Source organism: Gambusia affinis, linkage group LG23 (assembly GCF_019740435.1).
Source record: "Gambusia affinis linkage group LG23, SWU_Gaff_1.0, whole genome shotgun sequence".
In the NCBI taxonomy this organism is placed as follows: Eukaryota; Metazoa; Chordata; class Actinopteri; order Cyprinodontiformes; family Poeciliidae; genus Gambusia; species Gambusia affinis.
The window spans coordinates 18,883,733-18,910,727 of NC_057890.1; the positions used below are offsets into that span (position 1 = coordinate 18,883,733).

Here is a 26,995-nt window from a genome sequence, read left to right on the forward strand (position 1 = left end):
TTTAAGTGTTTAAGTGTAAACTCTGGGTTCAGGAACAGCTGAGAGTTTGATGCGGCTGCAGATGAACGGCTCTCTGCATGTTGGCAGCAGAAACCGGTTCTGGATGCAGAGAACGGTCACCGAGTCGCTGCAGAGGATTTCAGACGTTTTAAATATTAACTGACAGTTTATTTAAAGAGGAGGGCATAAAACTGACATCACTGCTGTAATGGACATGAAGAAATCTTCTTAAAGGTTTATGACTGTTGTAAGAAATGTTTTTTATTGCAATAGTCAGTAATGAAGCTTTTAATGCAAAGGTGCATTAAAAGTGTCAACTAAAGTTATTTGTTAAATATTGACACATCTAAAGCAAAGAGGCATAAAAACCTGAATTAAAGATAAAATAATGTCACCTTTGTGTTATTTGGTAAATAATGACACGTTAAATGTCTTCATAGCATAAAAACTCCTTCATTTTATGTTTTATAGTCACTCCTTCAAATAAATGTTACCAAATATGAAACCAGATGTTGATCAGCAAAAACTTTCACTACAGTTTAGTTTCGTCTAATTTAGTTTTAGTTTTTTTGAGTTTGCTAGTTTTTTTAGTTTCAGTTTAGTTTTTATTACTTATGATAGTAATTTTAGTTTTTTAATACTTTGTTTTAGGATTCATAAAGGTCAAAGTATTGGGTTGTAAATACTAAAATATTTTTGGTTATTGTTGACCAACAATAGACTGCTGTGGCCTAGTCCAAGTAGAGCTCCGTGACAGCAGAGCTGAATGAAAAGAAACCATCAGTTCAGTTTCATCTCTAAAGTAAATATGTTTTAGTTTTATAAACATAATATAGTTCAAGTTACGTAGTTTTTCCCGATACTGTTTTTATTTAAACTGAACCTTTTGATATTTATTTTGTTTTAGTTTCTGTCTGAGAAAATGTAAAAGTTTGTTTGGAAACCAGCTGCTGTGGTTTATTACCAGTAGAAACACTGGAAATCTTTATTTAGTGCAGCCATCCCTCCGTAATGCAAAGGCGTCACATTTTAAATGACTGCATGTGAAATAAGCTAAAAAAAAAGCTGCTGCTTTGTGAATCTTTAAAGTGACGGCGTAACGCCAGGAATTACTCACCCTGCTGGCAGAGACTGAAACCTTCCTCTCTCCGTTTCCCCTGGTTCTGCTCCCAAAGACACGACGCAGCTGCAGAACAGAAAACATACGTTGAGCTGCAAACTGCCTGATTCCTCAAGTTAATCTAAATGCATGGAAATGTCTGAGAGTCCGCTGGCTCATCCTGAAGGTCCCCTGTGTTCAATTATATCCAGGATCAAAGCCGTTCCCCTGCAAATGGTGACGGATCACAAACGGCATCCAAGGACTCTTTTATTGTTGTTTTGCCTCATAACTATTTAAATAGTGCAAATGCACATGAAACAAGTGAAGCATAAAGAGCAGAGCTTAAATCAGGCAGGTGGCTACAAACACATTGATCTGATATTATATTTGTAATGAAAGTTATTTAGCATAAAAAGAGCTTTTTTCCATACATGAACAACTTAATGAGGGCCAATCATAATGTACAGAGAATTGTTGTTGTGACAAACTTTGGAAAGTCGAGAGACGAATGAGAGCCGACATCCCAGCTGGTTACATCACATTCATTTATTAAAATAAATAAATGAATCAGCATCTTCCCTCTACAGCTAAAGCTTTGACACGTTTCATCTGCCAAAACAAACTGATCTGCTGTGATGGGAGGAGCTTCTCATATTCAGACGGAGAACAAACGATGAAAAACAGTTTTGGCTCAGATATGAAACGGATCGGAGCGACTCGACCAACAAACCACTGCAGAACCAACTAAAGTTTACAGAAATGAAATGATCTGACGGCTGTAGCTGGACAAACCATCACAAAGTTAAACTCAACGTTAACATGACCGTTGGCACTCGGATGTTTCCAGAATGAAACAGCCTTCTCGCCTGCTAGCGCTGAGCTAGCAGGTTTGTTTTGGTTGTATTTACCCAGAATGCCCGGCGCTGCGGTCCGGTCCACTTCCTGCTTTTGGAGCGGACTGGAGTTGGATTAAAGCAAACTGAACCAGGAACGCATCCTCAGTTACTTTGACGTTTTAGTGAAAGTGCAGTGAGAGTTCATTCATTGTGTTTTCTGTCTTAAAGAGTCAAAGTCTTTACAAACTGGGAACTCTGGATGCTTACAGATCATGTTTTACATCGTTTGGGGTTCAAAGGTCGTACTTGGGGTGGAGGACGCAGAAGTTGGGTGATGATCTGTGGCATCGTTTCAAAAAGCTAAAGTAACAAAGTGGCTCAAAAACCACAGAACTGAGGATTCAAAGCAGTCGTTTCCATGGAGAAACAGAAACCAACAAACTGGGATCAGCGTCCGACAGGACTGGTCAGGATTTGGTCAATTTAAGGTACAAATCATCAGAAGAGACCAACTTCAGTTCATCCTGCACCACAGTCCCTGTAGATACTTCAGGAGAAATCTCAGCTTTTTAATCTCATTTGAATATTTGGTGTTGAATGGATTTAATTATAAGAGAGCAAACAGTGCCTGAGCATCCCGGTACGCAGTGTGCTGTATGCATTTCAGAGAATTAGATGGGCTACTGATATAAAAAAATGACTGAGGAAGGAGTAAAGAGAGTGTAGGCGTTGGTTTGAAAGAGAGCTTCATCTGTGCTGTGAAAAGATGGCAGCGAGAAAAAAACGGAGCGCAGAGGAGGAGGAGGGGGATAGGGCGAAGGACGAAGGGCGTCCTGGGATGTGTGAGCCAATGCCAACCGGACAGTTTTTGTTGTTTCTACTCCACAACCAGAGGCTGCTGCCAAAACACCACCTACACACAGACACAGAGAAACACACACAGTCTGAGCGTGTGTGTGTGTGTGTGTTTGAAACAGGGATATGAAAGAGTGAGAACTGGGCACAGAGAGAGGAGGCCAGATTGCAGAAGCTCCTTCAGGAGTAAAACTCTTCCTGCTCATTCCATGATTCATCCTCCATCCTCAGTTACATTAACTAAAAGTTTAAATACATTTATTTTTGTCAGACTTTCAGTCACACGGCGAGTTGAATCTCTGAGTCTGTTTGAGACGTTAATGGTTACCAGGATGCTGGGAGTCAAAGAGGTGGGAATAAAACGTCCCAATGCTTTTCATCATTTATGTGGAAAATCTGCAAAAAACTCACAATTTTGAATTAGTGTGAAAAAGTGAAGGGATTTGCTGATTTTGCGTGAATTTCCACAATAATTCACAAGAAACTGGAGGGACTAACAGAAGAGAAGATGAAACAGATTATCAGGATTTATTACTAAATAATATATTTAATGCTTAATGGGTTTGTACCTAAACTATAAACTATAACAGCTTCAACTCATCTGTGTAGGATTTCCTTAAGGAGAATCCTATTTATGAGGTCAGACGCTGATGTTGGACAACAAGGCGTGGTTCAGTTTTCACAGGACAGTGAAGTTTTCCCTGAAACTTCCTGAACTAAAAGCTAAAGCCTACAAACTGTTCTGTTGAGATGATTAGATTTCTTTAATCTAATTCCTAAAACTGAACAGGTCAAAAAGACAGAACCGCTGCTGACCCAAAAGAACCCAAAGTCCTTTCCCACATTCACCAAAAACATCTCAATGATCCTTTGGATGGATTTCTCTGATTAATGGAACCAAGTTCAACATTTGGCCATCAGTTTCCCAATTTTGGAGTGGTCTAGTCAAAGTCAAGACTTAAACATATTTAGCCTTCAAGAGGCCGTTCATGGAGGAAAATCCTCCAATTAGTCTGAATTAAACCGTTATTTGTTCCCTTAATCTCTTTTATATTTACTCAGGTTGTCATTAATGACCGGAAAAATTAAAAAATCTTTAATTTTCATGTAAAATTCTAGAAAATAATTTACATGAGTTTCTTTTTCCTTCTTCTGATTGAGAGATTAACGTTTCTTTCTTTGTAATTCCTGCCGTCATCATGTGACTAAACAAACCTTTAAAGATTTTGGTTTTATTGATCTTTTAGTACTTTTACATTTCATCTGAACTATAAAACATGTTTGGCTACAAAACATATTTATAAATCAGATTAAACTGTAAAATGTCTGCAGGGTGAGGAAGTGAGGCGCTTTGTTGTAACTTTATCACCCAGGACAGGACAGCAGCTTTGACTAGGCCACATCTTCTTGTTTTGATTGATATTTAGTAAAACCTGAACACCGTCCACGCCGCGAGGAGGAGGGGAAAAATGGATGCAAGGACAAATGTTGTAATTTGAAATGCTTGATGTTTTTAATGGAGCATAAAGTTAAAAATGGCTCCTTCACGTCTCTGCCTGGCGTTTCTGTCCAGTCAAAGCGTCTTCGCCTCCCGCTGCATCCCCACCCGGCCGACTGTTTGCTCAGTCGAAGCAGGACTTTGAAGGCTTCCTTCTAAGTTAATGGCCCAGTTAAGCGAGCGGCGCCGGCTGTTTTTAGAAGCTGTCCAGAAAACGGTGCTGGCAGGGGCCTTGTTTTACCTCATTTCATCTCGTTTGAAACTCATGTCCTCATTATGTCAGCAGCTGCGATGGAGCTGTAAATAAAGGTGGAGGAAGACAACATCAGACGGAGGTAAAAGAGGAGCTGCTCGCGTCACGTCCCGTGGCTTTCCAAATACAAAGGCTTCAATCAGGAAGCGGCTCTAATTTGCCAGGACCTGTCGAGCTGCTGCAATCGTTCACACTTAAAAATGCACACACACGCTCTATCTGTAAAAACACAGAGATGCAGAGAGGCGAGCCAAGAGCGGAGCTCCCCGAGGTGCTGTGCTATGTGCATATATATAGAAAACTGTAAAGGTTTTGTTGCGTTCCAGCGCCTGTTCCTTGTGCCACGACTGGCTTGTTTTAAATCCCCCGGTGCATTAGAGCGCGTGTCTTCCAGCCATTCTGATTTCCAGTGTTTTCATTGCCTTCCTAAGCTTCAGCAGATGTTTCTCTGCTTTTCTAAAGACCCTCTCGGCAGCCTGGGCGGAATATCAGAATACCTCCTCTTAATCCACTTTCCCCGCTAATCCCCGCTCCGTAGACCTGTTGGCTCGCTTTTATACAGCCAGAGTTTTTCCTCCTGCTTTCCACCGCTCACCCAGGGTCTTAGTGAGATCACTATCGAGGAAACAGGATGAATTAGTCTGCGTGGAGAGGACCAGGGGAGGGATCTCGCCGCCGCCTGATTTACAGATATTCATAGGGAAGGAATCGATCGGAGGCGGCGGCCCGGCCGGCCGGCCGTCTGCCGGGGATTTTTCCAGGGAGTGAGTTAAGGTTTGCCATTCTGCTGTCGGCCCGTGAAGGCGACGCAAACTGGATTTAGCTCCCTGACAAAAGCTTGAGAAGGATGTGATATGTCATCTGCTGCTGAGGGATGCGGAGCGAGATATTCACAGACACGGCGTAAATAAAGGCAGAGGAACAGCCAGTGCTGGAGACGCCACATCCCACAGCCTGGAGGAAAGACCGGCGGGGAGATCAGGCTCTTAAACCCCGGTCCCATCAAAATGTCCCAAATCTGAGACTCTAACCGAGTCCATTCAGACGGACAGAGAGTCCGAGGAGCTGCAGCCTCATCAGAGAAGATTTAGACGTTTGATCATAACAATAATCAGTTCTGATCAGACAGAACCAACACAAACATTCAAGCAGCTCCAATTATTTTAATAGATCAACACCAAACACACATTAATGTGCTTCAATTAGCTCCATGGAAACCGTCTGAGATCCACCGCTCTTCAGGATTCAGCCAATCAGAGTCCAGGAAAACAGATGGTGCTTCTGGATTGGCTGCGTTACAAACAACAGCAAGGTCAAGGGTCAAACTCAGTTTCAGTTCATGTCAAATAATTTTAGAAATATTAGTAAATAAGGAATTTTTGAGAATAAAAAAAATTGCAGCAATATGAGAAAAATGTGGGAATTAGTTGATTCTTTGTGATTTTTACAGATTTGTGAAAAACTGGAGGAAATTATTGACGTAATCTGGAGTCTAGAGGGCCTCATAAAAAGCTCCGGCGGGCCAGATTTGGCCCCCGGGCCTTCAGTTTGACACCTGGTCTCAGAGTGTCAGCAGCATTTACTTTGGAGTAATTTATATAATATGGAAAATAAAAAAAAAACATTTTCTTTGGCCATTTTTAGTTCTTAAGCTAAAGACAACTACATGTGATGAAAGAACAGATTTTCAATCTGAAAACTCAGTTTTTTTCCATTCTGATGACTTGAAACTCGTTTAAAATCTTGAAGGAAAACCTCTGACTGTCTGACCTCCTGACATTTGTCAGACAAACACGTGGGAGGGCAGACATTTTAACGGCAGCCCGTCTCAGAGCACTCAGCAGGTTTCCTGGTCGCATCGTGCAATTTTCTCACTTGGTCTCCTAGCAACGGACTCTCTGCCGGTTTGCGTCGGCGCATTTTGTCACAGGTTTTCCTCCAAGGTGGGCAGCCGCCGTGTTGCTAAACAACTTAGTTTGATCTCACAGGTACGGATCCTAATTAGAGATCAAAAACAGGCAACAGCAAACTGACACACGCACACACACACACACACACACGCACACACACATTCACACACACACACACACACACACACACACACACACGCACACACACAGCAGAAATGTCTGAGTCGTAAAAGTTTAGGATCAGGTTGCAGTCAGAGACTCAGCTTCAAGATAATTTATGATAATTTACTTTACACTGTAAAAACTGGCAGTGAAGGAAATCGAATCATAAATAAGCTAAATGTGTTTTTCTTTCACCTGGAAATCTAAAATGAATCACATATAAAAAATATTATATTACAGTTACTTTGTCCAACTTGATTATAATAAAAATGAAATGAGAATTTAGAGAGTTATTAACAAACATTTATCTGATAAATACTCTGTGATTATAGTATGTTCAGTAAAACTGGAAACATACAGGAAGTTATTTCTTTACATCTACAGGGATTAAAGTGAGAAAAGACAAGAAATGTGAAACGTTTGTCTTCTGTGTTTTTGCTTTAATAGTTTAAATTAAACTATTGATTGAAGGTCAGGTTTCTCCCAGATCTGGTTTCTTTGCTCCAGAAAACTTTGACTTTCATCTCCAGACCTCAAACAGCAGAAATCACTGACGCTCATTTTGTGGATCTACAAACGGCACACAGTCAGAAACTGCTTGACAAACTTCTGGTTAACTCTGTTACCATGGTGATAAGACGGTAATATTTATAGTGACATCATGAGTTTGTGTCATAAATCTAACCAACTACTTTCATGTCTAAACCCTTTTTATACTTTTGGTGAATTTATGGTTTTAATTCAAGGCTTCAAATGATCTAAACTGACTGGAATCTGAAACTGTTCACCATTTCACTTAACTAGGAATAAGCCCAGATCATGATGCTGCCACCACCGTGTCTTACCATGGACACACGGCGGTTCGGGTGAGTTAGTATGAAACATTCTGGAATCACTTCCTAAAGATCCAGTTCAGTTTCATCCACAAGTTTTTCTCTTTATTCATGATTATTAATTAATAATAATTATTAATTTTGTGCACATTTCCATCAGCAGAAACTTTGATTTTCTCCCGTTTCTGAATTTATTTAGACGTCATAAAGTGTTTCATTTAATGTGATCAGACCTGATCAGGTATCTATTTTATCTGATCAGGTAAAATAGTTTTTCCCCAATAAATGAAATCATGTTTCATATCTTTTCTATTTACTCCTAGCTTAAACCTCTGAAATATTTTAGTTGTAAAAAGTGTGTGAGGCCGATGCTCGTCTCCAGCAGTGGATTTGTTTTTGGTTCAGTTCAGCCTCAGAGGGCTGCAAACGCGGCTGCAGAGTCTTAGTCGTGTTTGACTGAATAATTCCCTCTAAGACGTTTTATTGGAGTTCAGCAAACGGTGGCGCAGCGACGGCTTGGAGAGGAGAGGAGGAAGTTCAGCACAAAATACATTAAAGAAACGCGAGACAAGACGAGTGAAAACATGTCGGATGAGTTAAAACAACAGAACCAGGAGGACTGGAGCCGAGCGCAGGATCCAACTGAACGATAATTAAAGGGGAAATGTCATTAATTAGCAAACAGGCCAGCTGTGGCGCTCTTTAAAGCTCTGCTTCCTAACATTAAATATAGATTACAGGACATGCAGAACACACGCACACACACACACACACACACACACACACAGACAAAATAACAGCGATGCACAGATCTAATTAGTGGGATTGATTTTGTCTAACCCCGGTGGAGAGTCGGCAATAGGAGAGCGAGGTTCTCCAAATGCCACTCCTCTGCTGGAATCCTCTCGCTCCGGGGAAACGCCATGAAAGACGGAGCGCCAGCTGAGGGGGAAAAAGACGGGAAGACGGGCAGTCAGCTGTCTGCAGGAGGAAGAGGCAGCAGGGAAATAATTACAGCGGCAGAGGAAGACAGCTGGGAGAGTCCAGGAGGAAGACGGAGAGGTCGGATTCACCAGGAGAATCTGCCGGATCGTGACATCAGGACTCGGCGCCGCTGACTCCTGACGGTGATTGATTCGGACTTCAGGTGATTCTCAGACTGCAGCAAACTCTCCAAAGCAGAAGAAAACATTTATTCTGGTGTTACAGGCGGTCCGCCGCGCCTCAGGCCTGTTGGAGTTGTTATTAGTGGAGCTTTGCTGTTTCTCCTCACACGCCTGTGTACATAAACCCACTTTCAGATAACTGCTGTGTTTTTACCAGGCAGTCTGTGTATATATGAGGTTAATGTTGGTTTATGAACAGAGCCGTCACCACAAATCACAGCAGAGACAAGCAAAACGAGACGAGGCCAGACAGACTAAACTTTAAAAATATCAATAAACTTTCATTTAAATGATCAATAAAAATCTGACAAAACAAAGTATTTTATCATCAACAGGGAAAGACAAACGATAAATCATGCAAATGGAAATTATGTTTTAATTTCTCATGGGATTAATTCAAAAACAGATTTACAGAAAATCTGCAGAGTAATCAGAGTATTTCTGCAGAGTAATCAGAGTATTTCTGCAGAGTAATCAGAGTATTTCTGCAGAGTAATCAGAGTATTTCTGCGGCTGACGGGACTCAGGTTTGTTCTGGAAGTCTGAATGTTCATGGTGAAATGAATGGTGAGAGTACAGAGCCCTGTGGTGCTCCTGTCCTGCTAACTTCATTGTTACACAAATATCTGAGTCAAAAATGATGGAAAATTATTTTACAGAACAAATAAAATATAAAATGTGTGATTTATCATGAAGTCTGGCATTTAAACATCTATAAAAACTGAAGGTGTGATCAGGTTGGTTGATTTTGTTTTCATATTTTGTTTTATGAGACAATCAGTCAATAATATATATGGAAATAAATGTGATATTTTATTGGTGTTTATGGCTCTCTGACAGGAACTGGAGACTCGTTCATTTTTAAACATTTGTTTTTACTGTTATTGTAATAAATACCACAGAACATGGTGGTAAAATCTGAAATGGTTCCACAAATCAGAAACAGCAACATGTTCTCACAAAGATGCATTTCTCCAAAAGGTTTCCCTTCATCTGAACTCTGAATCAGTTGTGGAGCAGGAGAGAAAACTCTAACAGTTTGATGAGTTTTTGTGTCAGAAATGATTTTCTTTGTTAATGTTGACAGCAGAAACGTCTCCAGTCAGTGGAAACAGAAAACAGCAGCAGGGTTCTTCCTTCAGATTAGAACAGATTTTACATTTTACTGAATGATCTCTAACCACGTTGGAGAACGTTGGTAGGTCTCTGAACTGAGATCTGTTTCCCCATTATCCAGTAACATCAGGTTTAATGTAAGTGGCAGAGAATATGAAGCCGAGTAAAGATGAATTCCCTGCAGTCTGAAAAAATAAAACTAAAATAAAACTATTCTTCCATCGACTGAACACTCTTCATTCCCACAAACACTTATTGATATTTTCTGGCCATAAGCAGCTTTTTGTATTTTACTCTACATAAACTAGGTGTGTTGGTGTGTGTGTGTGCGCGTGTGTGTGTGTGTGTGTGTGGTGCAGCTGTAGCTCCCAGGCTAACAGAGTCTGGTGCACTGTGGGAAAACTAGCAGGCTTTTGTCTACTTTCATGGTTTACAGCACTCTTTTGCTGCTCTATCGATCCTTCCCTCCATCTCTCCCACACACTTGGCCCCTTCCCCATCACACCAGGGTAATGTGTGTGTGAGTGTGTGGGAGAGGAACAACTCATTTCGTCCATCTCTTCTATGTTTGCTGCCATTTACCACATAAATAGTTTCCCATAGAGCGAGAGCCTCAGCAGAGAGCAGGAATACACCAAACTGAGATGATGCTGGAGAATTAAAGTTAACGACAGACGAGTTGGAGAGTTTATGAAAGCGTTTATGAAAACAGGCCGTCGCCTGATGGAGAGCTGGGACTTTAGGAACCGAGTCATTAAACGTCTCCATCTAGTTTTGGTGAGGAGAGGAAGGAGAACCGAGGAGGAAACTGGAGTCCAAAACACGACAGACGGACAGACGGACAGATTGAGGCACCTTTAGATTATAATCTGATTTTGTTCCCATCAGGATTAAACTGCAGTGAAGGAACAGAGTTAGATTCTGTCTCCTTCTCTTATTTATAGTATATTATTGTTTATTATATTTATATTTCTGTAAATAACTGCATCTGTTTTTTAATATCTGATCTAAAGAATAATAAATAAGAAAACATTCAACGTTAATCTAAATCTCATAATTTTCCATTTTTCCTTCCCAGATCAGAAAAACAAGCATGTTGTCCGATGTGCGTTTCCATGGCAACACATTTAAGTTTATGAGGGAAAAGTAACAATAAAACCGAGTTAAAGGGAGGATTGAGGCAGACTGTCTGGACAGATTAAGGAAAATCTGGAGCCGCCCACAAGTTTACATACACTACATAATGACGACCTTTGACCCAACTCACCAACCACGTCTTCTGGATATTAGCAAATGTAAATAATTTTTATAAATGTACAAAACCTAAAACTGAAGCCTTTTGGTCCCATTTATCTTCAGACAGAGAAAAATTTGAAACTGTGTTTTTATCCAGCATTTCTAAAACTGTAGATGATCAAAAATATGAAAAATATAAATTCTTGTATCATTTTGTAAGATGATCAGCAGTAAAATCCAAAAGAAGATCAACATTTGTTCTGTGAAAGCGGGCCGGGTCCGATAGAGTCCGATCCTAAATGTGATGCAGCTTCATAAATCAGGTCGGCGGCCAGGCGGCTGCTACATAATTCAGGATTACAGTGATGTGTCATTTTTCATGCAAACAGGCCGAGACGATTGTTCTGCAAACAGAACCTCGCTGGTACCAAACCAGCTCTGATGTTCGTCTTTCACATCTTCAAACTAAAGTCGTTCCCAAAATAAAAACACACTAAATTATTAATGAAATCTCTTATTGTTATTTTTACTTTCAGGTCTGGTGATTATTTTTCACAGAAATCGGTTTTGGTATCTTGACGTTCCACCTGATATAAAGATTTCATGTTTCTGTTACTAGAAGAAAAAATCATGTTCTATGAATAGAAAACCATCCCATCTGAATTATGAGCAGATTAAAGTTGGTTCCTTTGATCAGAACGAGCCAATAAAGGCTCTGCATGGATCCACAAAACCAAACAAAACCAGGATGTAGGAATCGACGTTTTCCTCGAGTCCCTCTCACTAATCTTGCTGATTTGATAAGGAATCTCATTCCCGGAGCCAGCCGGCGCTCTGGGGCCATCCGACAGATCCCGCTCTACTTCATACCGCCCCATCAATGCTATCTCCCGGCGCTCAGGGCTACCAGACAGGAAACGGGTGGGGGAGGGGCACGGCTGCGATAGCCGCGGCCCCCGGCCCTCCACCGGCCCTCTGCGGCCCTCGCCGCGAAGGAGACCCGAGCCGATCGATTCCTATCGACAAAGGCGGTAATTACATTTCATTAGCTTTCAGCGCTAATCCACACGGCGCTGCTGGCGAGACGAGACAAAGAACGGAAAGAGAACCGCAAAGTTTCTGCAAACCTTTTGGTTCACTCTAAATGTTCACACACTTACAGAAAAATAAACGTTTTCCTTCAGAAGTGAGGAGAGATTCAGTTTCCTGAGCAAAACAAATTGTTTTTCTGTGTTTTTACATTCAAAGCTGTAAATTGAAAAATAAAATAAAAGCTTTAAGGAGTTCCTGTTCAATTCAAATCAAAGATAATTTAATAATTAATAATTTAAATAATTTATCCTAAAGAAACACAGTCAATAGATATGGTCTTAGATATTTGCACTAGAATCTAGACCAGAAACACAAGATCTTGTTTTGTGTTTTTGCAGTGAAAATGTTGCTGCAACTCGTTTAAAGAGTTACTGTAGATGGGGAGGGGAAGCCCTCCTGTAGCAGTCTGTATTGCAACGAATCTGAAGAAGCCTCTGACTGAAGACAGTCTGATGAAGAAGTTGGTCCTTAACTGTCTTGCTGTCATTTAAAATCCTTCTTCATCTCCAGAACAGAACCGATTCTTCACCAGGTGCTTGAGCTTTTTGTTGGAGAGATTTTTAATATTTTTAAATCTTCATGCTGATTTTTGTGGACTCTGGATTTAAAAGATAAAGTAATAAAGCTTATTGAATGTTTCAGGTCAGAGAACCACTGAAGTCTTAACCCAAGAAATGTTCCAAACCTTAAAATTCAGTGGATAAAACACCAGAGCCACTAGACAAAAAATGACTTCATTCAGTGGAAAGTCAAGAAGTCAGGGATGTGCTTTCATCATCAAATGCCAGATTTTAAGAAGTAGCTGGAAATTATTACTTTTTTCCATCCCAGACCCAGAAAAGGCAGATTTTCTGAGCGCCAACTGGTTCCAGTCTGTCCTGTGAACCATTAAACTGTTGTCATTTACAGAGAAGTCCAGGATTATTTAGATGGAGAATTACAAGGCAGCACCAACGATAATTCTGTCAAGAGGTTTAGTCAACAGGATTTATGGACTTTTTATGGCCTCACTTCTCTGGTAGATAAAAGCTTGTGGAAAAGTACGTTGTGTTCTGGATCTTCTCTGGAAAACCCCCAACGGACGATGCCAAGGAGACGTCCAGATGGCCAAACCTCAAACTAAGACTTTCTGTGCAACGAAGCAACACATCAGATCTTCCCATCCTACATCACACTGAGACTGCAAACCTACGAAACCTGTTCAGACCGCTTTAACTCGACTCCAGTCCGCTTCAACTCGACTCCAGTCCGCTTTAACTCGACTCCAGTCCGCTTTAACTTCACTCCAGTCCGCTTTAACTCGACTCCAGTCTGCTTTAACTCGACTCCAATCCGCTTTAACTCGACTCCAGTCCGCTTTAACTCGACTCCAGTCCGCTTTAACTCGACTCCAGTCCGCTTTAACTCGACTCCAGTCCGCTTTAACTCGACTCCAGTCCGCTTTAACTCGACTCCAGTCCGCTTTAACTCGACTCCAGTCCGCTTTAACTTCACTCCAATCCGCTTTAACTCGACTCCAGTCTGCTTTAACTCGACTCCAGTCCGCTTTAACTTGACTCCAGTCCGCTTTAACTCGACTCCAGTCCGCTTTAACTTCACTCCAATCCGCTTTAACTCGACTCCAGTCTGCTTTAACTCGACTCCAGTCCGCTTTAACTTGACTCCAGTCCGCTTTAACTCGACTCCAGTCCGCTTTAACTCGACTCCAGTCCGCTTTAACTCGACTCCAGTCCGCTTTAACTTGACTCCAGTCCGCTTTAACTCGACTCCAATCCGCTTTAACTCGACTCCAGTCCGCTTTAACTCGACTCCAGTCCGCTTTAACTCGACTCCAGTCCGCTTTAACTTGACTCCAGTCCGCTTTAACTCGACTCCAATCCGCTTTAACTCGACTCCAGTCCGCTTTAACTCGACTCCAGTCCGCTTTAACTCGACTCCAGTCCACTTTAACTTGACTCCAGTCCGCTTTAACTCGACTCCAGTCCACTTTAACTTGACTCCAATCCGCTTTAACTCGACTCCAGTCCACTTTAACTCGACTCCAGTCCACTTTAACTTGACTCCAGTCCGCTTTAACTCGACTCCAGTCCACTTTAACTTGACTCCAATCCGCTTTAACTCGACTCCAGTCCGCTTTTACTCGACTCCAGTCCACTTTAACTCGACTCCAGTCCGCTTTAACTTGACTCCAGTCCGCTTTAACTCGACTCCAGTCCGCTTTAACTTGACTCCAATCCGCTTTAACTCGACTCCAGTCCGCTTTTACTCGACTCCAGTCCACTTTAACTCGACTCCAGTCCACTTTAACTTGACTCCAATCCGCTTTAACTCGACTCCAGTCCGCTTTTACTCGACTCCAGTCCACTTTAACTCGACTCCAGTCCACTTTAACTTGACTCCAGTCCGCTTTAACGTGACTCCAGTCCATTTACCTGGAAAGTCCAGTTTGCTTGTGAATGCGTGTCGAACGCTGGTCCTAAAAACCTCGGGCTGGATTCGATTGAAGTGAACTCTGGTTTGGTTTGACGTCCCATGTGAACACCAGTAGAACCCAGTCTGTGGGACCAGGAGGTGGATTTTATACTTTTCTACTCTTCTTTTATTGCTCCACTGTCTTTAACCTTGGGGCCAAAGAGTCAGAGATTCAACACAAAGCCACTCCTCGCCGTCCTCCCTCCTCCTCATCCCTTCCTCTTCACTCCACCCAACCCCAGAGGAACTTGTCAAAATGTTAATTTCCCTTAAATTACTTGGCATTACAGCAAAGATAAGGGCTTTCACCAAGACAAAGAGGCATTTCACTAAAGGTGAAGTGGTAAAAGAGCTGCAAGGGATTTTTTCTACCTGCACTGTCTTCATAGATGAAGTGTTTTCACTTGTTTGTTCATGTTTTTAAAATATGGCATCATTTCATTCATTAGCAGGAAGCTGGTTAATAAGTTCAAGAGCATTAGTGAGGCTTTAATTAAAACAGCCAACCATTTATGTGAAGCTGTGGGAAATAAATGCATTCATCCAACCAATAAAGAATGGGTGATCTCAGCGTTGCTACTATCATGACAAACACTCGGGTTGAAGCTTTTCTTTGGGGCTCAATTTCAGAGCAATTAGCGCTGCTTTGTAGGAGAACAATCAGTGACATTTTCTTCTGGTCGGGGTTGGACTCTCGGCGCCTGCTGACAGGTGGAGGGATGAGACTTTGGTCACCTTGGACACTGAGAAACCCTCATTAACTTTGAGATTTAACGGAAACATCTGATGACAGGAGTGGAAATCCTGACCTGGAGTCCTGAGTCACCTGGTCTTTGTTTTAGGATCGAAGATGAAACTCGATTCATATATGATTGAAAACCACATAAAGAATAAAAGATGAAGGGAGTAGACACCAACTAAAAGGACTCCTCTATCGACTAACGTTCCCTTTTAGCTAAAGCAACGTGTCCACTTCTATTTTCAACCCCTTATGATTGAAAACCTGTGGCTTTAAGAGACAATTACCTTCAATTTAAAAAGGTTCAAAGTTAACTTTAGCTCCAGTGTTCATGGAGGTTAGAGACCAGAACCAACAGCCAACACTCGACACCTCTTGTAAAAACCCTTTTAGCCGCCTACTGTAACGGTTCAAGCACCAAATATAACGTTAGTGTGCATTAATCCACAGAGTGGAAAAAGTCTCAGCACTGTCACAAACACCAAGGCCTTCAGCCAATCAGGGCGGAGGAAATTAATGCTGCTGCTCCTGGATTGGCCGCTTTAAAAACATTAGCCAATAGCATTGCTCAGAGATATTTCAGCTTAACAATTTCTTTCAAATATTTTGGATATTCTCCATGTAAAAATATTTTGTGAGAATAATTCAGAAAAGTCTGTGATTCCTGAACCTTCAGCAGGTGGAGTCCACTGTAAAAAATCAATGGACAAACTTGAAATAAAAGCTGGGAAAAAAACAAACTTTAAAGAGTTGCTGGTTCAATGCTAACGGTCGCAAAACGAGCAATCTTCAAATCTGTCCACGGTTGGTTTTTAAAATAAAAACTGAGAAGCCTTTGAAGAGTTTACCTGATTACACAGTGTGGCTGAACCACAAAGAAAAACCTGGAACAGACTTTAAAATGCTGTTCATGCAGGTTTTATGGTTCTGCTCCAGAACCAGAGCAGAACCTCTGCTGTTCTGATGACTGGTACCAGCTGAGGAGACGAAAAACAAACCAGTCCTCTGCAGGAATCACTCACCTGGCTGGCTGAACGAACGTCACCGCCTGCTGACCCACATGCGTTTTAAACTCTGCGTTTCGCCTCCTAACTGCATGTGAGCAGGACGCCCAGGTGGGCGGCGGCTGCTGGAGCGTTTGGCGCGGCGTGGGAGGGTGACTGGGCGCCGTGGCTGCTGTGGCAGAGCCGGCGTGGGCGGTGGCTAGCACGTCGGAACGGCAGCGTGCCGTCCAATCGCTTTCAAGAGACAGGAGAGTGGGTGGATAATTACACGTATTCCTGTTGGAGGCGTCACGTTCCCATTGATGCACTGGGGTGAAACCAGGAGTGATGTAAGGAGGCGAGTGGGCGAGATGGGAAGACAGCAGACTCATATAAGAGCTGCATTACTGAGAGCAATTAATTAGGCCTGTTTTAATCGCTCTATGCTCTCTTACTATTAGCTTCATCTCTGCTGCTTCATGCAAAAAAAAAAAAAAGGTTTAAGTTTCAGTTTAAGGAAAGAAAATCTTTGACAAAGTGAGGAAAGTTTTTGGGATTTAGAACCAAGAAAAGATTTCCTCCTGGTTTTCTGTTGTAACAGAATCTGCTGGTTTTATTGGGAAGTCCTGAAATAGTCATGCTAAGCTAAGCTAAGCTAACAGCGTCAGGGTGTTAGATTTACCACCAAACTCAGTGTTACTACTCGGTTCTGATGCAGCATGCGTCATCGTCTGCATCAGTTATGAGTGGAGATGTCAGATTTATGCAGAAACCTGAAGGTCAGCTGGCAGAGCCGCTGCTGGAGCTCTGACACTAAATCATAAGAAGCCAGGTTGTTTAGACGACTTCAGGATTTACTTTATTAACACATGAAATGTCTGAATTATTCAGGCCCTTCAGTTTTCATATTCTCTCCAATAATCGATGATTTTAATCTTTTCTATTCTCTAATTATGGTTAAATGTAAGGAAATGTGTTTTTTAAACTTTTGGAGTCTCAAGACTGAAGATGATTTTCTATTGTATCCAGCAGCCATTTTGTTATAAAAGTTTTCTATCAAATCTACCCTCACAAACACAAACACACCAGAACATTAAAACTGTCGATGCTGCTGTGAATGTTGTGAATGTTTGCTGGGTGGAAAAAAGCCCAACTTTAAACAGTATTATAGAATAGTTAGATTTTTGCTCATAGATGGAAGATAATGGTGAATAAAACTGTTAATAAAATTAAAGATTTCACAGTGATCCAAACGTCTTTAAACCTTTACCTGATAGGTTTGTTCATGAGTTTCTCTGCATTAATTATTAAATTCATATAGATAAATATTCCAGATTTCTGCGTTGCTCTGGGTTGGAACTACAAAGCCAAGGCAGACATGATGCAGAGCAGTGAGGAGGTTGACCCCAGAGAGGAGATCTGATCGCAGAATAATGAGCTGTTTGATTAGCGCCGTGCTAACGAGGATGTGCAGAGAACATGAAAACATTCTGGAAAGGCTGAAAACTGATCTGAACAAACATGGACTGATTCAAACACAGAGCCACAAACTGCAGGCTTATCAGCAGTTCAGCTTCAGTTCAGCTTCAGTTCAGATTCAGTTCAGCTTCAGTTCAGCTCATCTTCCCTGGCCAAACAGCTGCAGCACCCAGAGAACAGCTGCTGCACCCAGAGAACAGCTGCAGCACCCAGAGAACAGCTGCTGCACCCAGAGAACAGCTGCAGCACCCAGAGAACAGCTGCAGCACCCAGCAGACAGCTGCAGCACCCAGAGAACAGCTGCAGCACCCAGCAAACAGCTGCAGCACCCAGAGAACAGCTGCAGCACCCAACGAACAGCTGCAGCACCCAGAGAACAGCTGCAGCACCCAGCGCATCATGGAGGCTCACCTTGTGCTGCCTCAGTCTGGGCCGTATCTCAGCTAAACGGTGGAGGAGGTGGAGGACGATGGGAGTTCTGGGGGTTTCAGGATATCTAAGACGAATTAGAGAGACATGATGAATGATGCAATATTTTCATGCCAGAGGGAAACTATTGCACTTTAAATTAGGGGGGTGACAGAGAGGGAAGGAGCCTAGAGGAAGGATGGGAGGAATCCTGAGGAATGAGAGGAGCAGAGCCTCTCACCTGCTGGCAGGAACAGACCAGTGATAATGTCCAGTTTGTCCCAGTAATAATCTGATGGGCAGCAGCTGGTGGCCAGAATGGGAATGTTGGTGATTTACTGAGAAACCAGTCAGAGACTGGGATCAGACTGGTAACAGCCAGGACTGGACCAGGTTCAGGTTTATTCAAGTCCAAAGGGAAACTGATGAAACATGAACCATAAAAATGAGCAACAGAAAAACAGTTAAAAACCAACATCAGTATAAATTTATTCAGAGAGAAGCAGATTAATCTCCAACCAACACAGCAACTGGTTACATTTACATGAGAACGTCTTCAGAAAAAACGACTTTTTACTTCTGTTACTGGAGTAATTTTATTAGAAAGTATTTCTACTTTTACTTGAGTAAATTTTCTGAATTTTCTACCCACTGAATGAAAAACAAAAATGTTTGAACCAGAAACTCACCAGATTCTTTTGCCTGATTTTATTTTTTGTTACATGAATTATTGTAATTTTGGTTCTTAAAATACCAAAACTTCCTTTTAACTCGGATGATGTCATTTTAAAATATTAAATTATTGATAATTTGATCAGTTACTGTGTAGACGTTTTACCAAATAATTTTAAATCAAAACCATCTGTAAGAAGCAGAAACCCTGAGGTTCCTGCACCGCAGACCCTTCGCCTGCTGACGGGGAACCAGCTTCACTTTCTCACCACAAATCAACTTCTGCTGCAAACGTCTGTTAAACGTAGAAAAATCCTGGACTGGGAGGAGAGAACCAAGATTTTCATCCCGGCTTTAAACGGAGGAAGACTTCAGGGTGACAAAGTGACAAAACAAAGAGGAAGAACAGGGAAGAAGTCACGTCCAACAGATGGAGATGAAATGTAGATGAAGGGAAGGTCGAAGGAGGAGAAGAAGAAAACAAACAGGAACGGAGGATGGAGCCGCCGTGAGCTGAGAGGGATCCAGGCTTCCGGACCGCTGATCAGCCAATCCAGAACCGCAATCAGACTGACAGCCAGGAGCCCATCTCTTCCCCGCTCCACTTCACTGGTTTGATCTCACACACACACACACACACACACACCCACACACACACCCACACACACACTTTCCTTCCTCCTGTACGACCCAAACAAATCACCTACAAATCCACTCAGATTGTTTCCGTTTGTCCCAGACTGAAATGTTTCCGTCTCTCTGCAGCACCGAGATCAGAACTACAAACACGTTCATTTTATTTTAATTGACAGTTTTATTCTTCCTCTGATGGAAATAAAGATCTGCAGCGGCACACTTTCTAAATTACAACAGAATTACTGAGGTACAAGACATTCTGGAACCAGGCATAACATAATGACCACCTCTAAATGGATCATCACAATGGAGAAGTCCAAAACTATTCATACAGCTGGAGAATCTGGCTTTACAGCAGAAATCACTGCTATGAAAGAAAGTTTTGGAATCTGATGGTGAATCTGAGGATGGGGCTGAAGATTAGGGTGATGGGAGAGAGGCCATCTCATCCTTAAAGACTTTGAAACTCATCACTAAAGATAAATAAAATATATGTAAAAAACAACTGCTGAACTTTGAAAAGATGTTTGTCTCTTTTCTTAACAAATGACACTTAGATTTACTGCAGCAAACAGAACAGATTTAGACTTTGACTAGGCCATCCCATAATATCTCAGTCTGCATGTTGAGGCTGATTGTCCTGCTGGAAGGTCAATATGTTGTAAAAAATGTTGAAAAATGTCCAGGTTTTGTTCCATTCAGCTGAATGTTCAGATTTTGGGGTCAAACTCCAACAAAACGCATCAAAGTTTGTTAGTAAAAACCTTTAGAAGGTGGATTATATGATGTGAAATTACATTTTGTGAACTAATTTTTGTTCATTTACTGTTTAAAGACACTTTGAACCAGTAAGAAATCTGATTCAAGACATTCAGAGTTAGTTAAAATGAGCTGAACAGTGAGGAGAAACGGGAGCATTTGAACAATAATCATGATGATTTAATCTCTAGTTATGCTGAAATAAAAAGAAGCCCTGAAAAGCTTTAAGGCCGAACCACATGTGAACGCTTGTGTCAAGCACAACTGGCATTTAATAGGCACTCCAGACTTGAAGTACACTCAGTCTGAGTCTGTTTTCACCAAACACAAAAAATGAATGTTAATTTCAGAGATAAACAACATTTACACTCAGACGAAGTGGAAGCTGCTTTTGAAACTAAATGAATGGAAGAATGAATGTGAACAAAAGCAGTGGACGTTTTCTACTTATTTTACTGCTAGTAAAATCAGCTGTGGGCAGGAAATGATGGCCAAGCTGGAGGCCATTACCTCCAAAATGCCCCTGAAGCTTCATCAGGCTTCCAGCTCACACTCAGTAATCACAGTTTGCATGTCAGCGAACCCAAAGCGTGTTTCCATGTTTATGAGGAGAAACCCTGAGGAGAGCGCAGCCAAGCAGAAAGCGTGGCTGTGAGGCTGACCTGACGTTTCCCCGACTCCCAGCCAGACTCTGATCCTCTCGCAGCTTCTACTCCTATTACGGCACAACAGCCAGGTCACTGTTTGTTTTTCCTCAGCAAACACCTCATTTACCACGTAGGAATAAAAAGACCAGATTGAAGGCTGTGTTTTTAATGCGACAGGGAAATGGGAATAAAATGTAAACATGCCAAACGCCTGTTTTCCTCTGGGAAATCAGTCCTGCTAAAGACAAGACGTCACAACACTTTGGCACAGATTCACTCTGGTTCTGTAAGACGAGGTGAGAAGAGAGGAGCAACAAAGTTTACACCATGAAGTGACTGTCAGCAGGACAGAGCAGAAGACTTCAGGATTTTATTTACATCACTGCAGCTTCTCCATTTCTAATCTGAGCTCATCAAACCTCCATCCACACCGAACCCAACCAGCTGGGATCTTCTGGGTCGCATTAGCAGAGCTTCAGTTGGGTCTTGTCCTGTCTGTTACTGCTGGCTGCAACTGAAAGTGCATCAGAAAGAGCAGAGACTCCTGGCACATAGAGGTGCAAACACCTCCAGATTGTGCACCAGGTTTCTGGGAGGTTGAGTGATGAACGTTCCCAAAGCACAAATATAAACTCAAACCTTCACTGCACCTCCGAGAATCAGAGTTTAGGTTTTAGATTCAACAGCATAAACGCTCCCGACTTTAAACCCATCAGGTTTAAGTTATTGTTGGTGTCAGTGTTGCTCCTTCCTCCATAACGATGTTTAAACCGACTGTGAAGGTGGAGAAATCTCCCACATCGTCATCGAATGCTAGAGGAACAGAAGGAGAGGAGCTGCAGAAAACTAAAGGGAAAAGCAGGAAGTGGACTATAGTGCAGGGCATTCTGGGTAAATCCAACCAAAGCTAACATGTTAGCCTAGCGCTAGCAGCAGAAATGTCTCCTGGTCTTCAGCCAAAGACTAAAGAGAAATCCTCCAACACTAAAATCTGACGCCTCCATCTTGTTTCCATCTGGTGAAGAAGGAAGTTGCTCTCAGTGTCTTCAGAGGTTTTTGTGTGGTTTCCTTCAGTGGTTGTTGGTGCAGCGCCCCCACAGGCCAGGAGGGGAACAGGTTGGTTTGACTCAGAACCACAGCAGCTGATGGAGTTCTGGTTCCAGTAGAACCGGGTCGACCGGACCACCAGGAGGGAAACCGTCTGTATTTAACAGGAAGTCTCCAATTACCATAAACTCTCTACCCAGCATTATTCTGCCGTTAATATTTTCTATAGAGGTTTTAATTAAAAATAATTTTTACCTGCTGAACTGAGCTAAGAGTGGCTTTGCTACATTAAACATCCTCATGTTGTAATGAAGTGCTGCTGTTAACTACAAGCATAAATGCATTTAGTTTTATGGATCCTGTAAATGATCTTTTAACTTCCCTGACACTTTGAACTTCATGGAGGTTTAATAAAACTGAGCTGTAAACAAACTTTCCTGCTCAGTTCACAGAGTTTTGGTCAAACTGTGAATGCTGCATCAATCTTCCCCAAACCTCCACAGGAGCTTCCTGTCCTTCATTTATTAGTAAAACCAGACAAATCCAGTTCAGACTCATTAGTCCAAAGTGTAGATTTCTCCTTTAATGCCTGTCTGTCTCCATTTCTGTCTTCAGCCTCACAGTAAAGAGAGTTTAGTCATAAAGTCAGTCCATTCACACACGTCTGCTATTTGAACTCTGGGAAGCATTGATGCCGCGCTGCTATGATGTGCTGTTAATTGGCAATTCTTGGGCTGGGAACTCTAATGAACTTATCCTCTGCAGTCGAGTGAACTCTTGGTCAATTTGTACTAATGAAAGTGAGCTTTAATCAGGGGGTTTGATGGATTTTAAAAGCTGAACAAGAATTAACTTTCCAAGTTTTCTAAACAGATTGATTAGTTGAGGCAATAACAGGCTGTTGTTTCACTAAAACTATAATCCAGGAGCCAATTTAGAGATGAACTAAAAGATCCTGATGCTATTCAGTTCTCACCACCCAAGATGATTTTAAACACACTTTAAATGCATTTTCTACCAACAGGAAGGCAGAAAATATTTCTGTTTTACAGGAATCATGTTCAGGGATTGAACTGTTCCCTGACAGACGTTTCTAGATCCAGTTGCATCATTCTCAAAGAGAAACTCATCCTCACTGCTTTTTTCAAGGCAAACCTGATAATCATCTTTTCAAAAACAGAATAAATCTGCTCATATTTTCTCATCACTGTCCACTCAGTTGATTTATGAATAAAAGTTTTGCCTGGTCTAATTCAAGGCGGTTTAAGAACAGAGTCAGGAAGAGGACAACCTGCTCCCTAAACTGTTTCTCATGATGGAGTTTGTTCTAACTGTCTCTTTCAGAAACAGCAGGTGTGTTTCTGATTGCAGAGAAAGAAACATATTGGAATATTATTTACTCAGATGGTAAAGCGACGCAGCATGAGAGACGCTAACCACAGACAAAACTCAGAACCACAGGAACCCTGATTTTACTTCTTTTTAAAGACAATAATTCTTGTAATGCTGCTACTTTACTGACTTCACTGAGTTGCATTTGAAACAGGAGGGAAACTTGTTTACAGCAGCAAAATCTCATGAATTTCTTTGGTGGGTTTGGAGTCATTAAGCGATCTAAAAAATGAGGAACAGATGTTGATATGCACTTCGACTGACAGACAGACGATCTTCAACTCCAAGTCTGGCTGAAGTGTTTACTAAACAACAAGATGATTGCAGCCCAACATACAGTATCTACATGCATTATTACCCCAAATAATGCAGAGTTTGAGACCGAAGGGGCAAACATTCCCATCAGGTGACATTACAGAGCGCAGCTGGAGACGGACGAGGACGTTATTTTAAACAACCGGCGGATGATTAACGCGTCCAGCGGCCATACGTAGGGAAGAAGGAGTTACTGAACGGAGAGCGCCGATGATTGGCCAGTGATTGAGAAGCAGCGGAGGTGGAGACACGCCAACACCAGGTCCTGATTTCCTCTAGCAGGGGGTCTGATCAGAACCAAACTGTTTGTTGGGTTTGTTGTTGGGGGACGGCGAAGCAATCAAGCAGGAGAGGAAAGAATTATTTCTGATAAGTCGTCTGTGGAAACATAATCACGGCTGTGCTGTGCGAGCCTGTGATGGGCATTAACATTTCTTCGTTGAAGCTTTCACTTTTTTCTCCCAGCTCTGACTGTGAAATATTTTGGACTTGTTTGAGAGCTACAAAGGTGTTCCTTCCTCCCCCAGCGACAGAAGTGTCAAAGCAGGAGACGGCATGAAGCTCCAGGGACTTCCTTAAGTGTCACCGGGAAGCTTTGCTACACACTTTTTCTGTAAGTAGAGCTGAATAATAGTGCTGTTCTAAGCAGACTGGGCCAATTAGGTCCGATGGGACCGGGAGCCGACGTGTGGAAGTGTTTGCATGCATGTGGACGATCCTGGAGTCGCAGACAGACAGACAGCAGGACTGAACGTCAGAGTGCTGTCAGACATCTGCTGCTTCCAACCAAACACACACACACACACACACACACACACACCCACACACACTCATGTGAGAGGAGGCGGCAGCTCTGACAGGAAGGAGTGTTTAGAAACCAGGCATGGAGAGTCGACAGACTCTGACCTACCAGCTGCTGATAAATGTTGGATTAGTAGGAACACATTTCCAAATGCTGCTTCAGTGAGGATGGTGTTGTTATCCATTTAATCTGAAAACATTTTTCATTTTCTAGATGGTCCTTCAAATGTATTCCTGTTCAACCCACATCAATCGTCACTAAGAAATCTCTTCCTGAACTTCCACCCTCACCCTGAACATGGGAGTTCCTCCTGGACGGGAACTCGGCTCCCTGCTCTTCACTGGGCTGAAACTCACAAACCACAAACCACCTGCTCAGGTTCAGAGGCGACAGCTTCCAGAGTTCAGCTCAGCTTCTTATCCACAGTGCAGAGACAGCAGCACAAAGAGCAGCAACATGTTTTAGTTCAGGGTTTGACCTGCAGAGAGGCTCTGCTCTATACTGCCCCCATGTGGCCATCTAATAAACAATGCAGCATGCAACACAAAGCTGCAATGCTTCCTGGTAATTGTTTCATCTGTGTGTTGAACTACGTTACAAAAGCTTGGCTGAATACAGAAAATCTGGTTTTAAAGTCTGAAACATTTAACTCTGAATGAGGAGAAGAAGAAAGCAGGTCTTGTTGCTGCGGTCCAGTCATTGGCGTCGCCCCCTCTGGGTTTTCCTCCAACACTCCAGAAGGTTCCACCTACACAACACGCAGCGCCTCACACACACACCGGGCCGCCGGCGAGCGCTCACACGCACACACACACACACACACACACACACACACACCGACGCGACGGTCGCATCAGAAACTCTGCAAAGCCACTGAAAATCCTCCTGATGGGGAAAACAGTCTGTTCCTCACACATTACCACTCAGCCTGACGTCCAGCTGCCCCTCCGCTGCAGGATGACAAATCTCTGCTCTCATATCACAACTCCCACATAGTTGTAGTCAATGACAAGTTAATCAGATGAGCAGCATCGCCTTCACTGGAAAATGTACGACGGCAGAAATATTGACACGGTGCAGCTGCATCTCATTAAGGAAACAAGTTGTTTTAATTCTGATGAATTGGGAAACGTACAGCATGCTGCATGTCGATGGAAGGTTGAGTGGAAGGAAAAACTGAGGTTGTGGTCGTGAAGTGAAGCGATCTCACCAGGCGGAGTCACAGCCACAACCAAACTCTGAAGAAACTAATAAACTGCAGAGGGAATAAAAATCCAGTTTTTATGAACTGGAAGCCAAAATAATGAACAGAAAGAAAAATAGTGTGGAGTGAAACTTTCTGATGTCTGAAGTTAAATCAGACTAAACTTGTCTGGTTTCAGGTCAGAATTAACTCAGTTATTTCTGCAGAATCAGAAGTTTACATACTGAACTGAATTCCTTTGGTTATTTTATTGTTTAAACAGAAAGTAATTATTCTAATCATCTCATCTTTTCAGCTTTTAGAAAACAGAAATAAACGTAGAAGAGTTCAGTGTGATTTAAAAAAGAAGCATGTATGTACAGAGAATCTCTCATTTTTGTTGTTTTCTCATTTCTAAAGTCTTTGCTGAAGTTAAACTCCTGCAGATCTTAAAGCAGCATTTTATTGAATGTTTTTCGAGTTTCTCTTCATCTGATGCTCAGACGGTTCTCCCTGCGCGCCTGTTCATCCAGAACAGGAAGTGATGCAGCTCATCCCGTCCCATCAGGTCTCATTCGGTGCGGTGCGGGGCGGGGCCGGACCCAGGAGCCCCTGCAGCTCCGCTAATGTTTCTAACACCTTCAGAAGCCGCGGTCCCACAGTGGATCATTAAGCTGGAGAATATCAGCGGCGCATGAAGCTGAGGTGGATCTGCACAGAGCTGGGATGAGACCAGGCTCTCCGTTTGCCTAAACGGGCCTCATTAGCAGAGCGCCGTGTGCAGCTGGATGACGACAGAGCAGCAGGAAGTAAAAAGCAGCGTTATGGGAGGGATGACAGGCAGGAGCGTCTAATCTGCTGTTACACATCCGAATCAGAAAGCAGCAACTGTTCCGCTTCCTGTCAATTAGGTGCCAGGAAATTGCACGCACATTCGTCCAAGCGGGGAGGAGAAAACGCGCGACACTCACAACCCAAACGGGCCGCGCAGCTCATCAAGCGCAGCGGTGATTAGTCTATCCGGGGGCCCAGCATGCGGCGGCGCCTTTCCTTACAGGAGAGCGTGAGGAAAACACCGCCATGATGGCGAAGAGAAGAAGAGCAGGAGGAAACATGAAGAAACAAGCAGAGGGTGGTGATGATCCAGCCATTAGTCTCCACCGTCCAACAAGAAAGCTGCTCGGTGCATTTCTCACTGATGCACCACAATTTGTCACCAAATGAGACGATGTGGTGTCATTTCCTGAATTAAGCCTAATTAAGTGAATTTGGAGCAGGTACATTTCGCTCACAGCCCAGATTTTCCTGCCAATTATGTCGTGGTACACAGAGGTTTGCTGCTGGCCTCCGCCACCTCTTCTGTCATAATCAGCACCCAAACATAACGAGCTCGCTGGAATAA

The 26,995-nt window shown here is 42.6% G+C and overlaps 1 protein-coding gene across 1 annotated transcript in view; it reads right to left on the reverse strand.

The window, feature by feature from the left end:
- Window positions 1-26,995, reverse strand: part of celf2 (cugbp, Elav-like family member 2) — a 480,486-nt gene that overhangs the window by 284,480 nt on the left and 169,011 nt on the right. The window contains exon 2 of the mRNA XM_044109128.1: window positions 1,118-1,186. The gene's annotated coding sequence lies outside the window, so the exon portion shown is untranslated. The remainder of the gene's footprint in view (window positions 1-1,117; window positions 1,187-26,995) is intronic.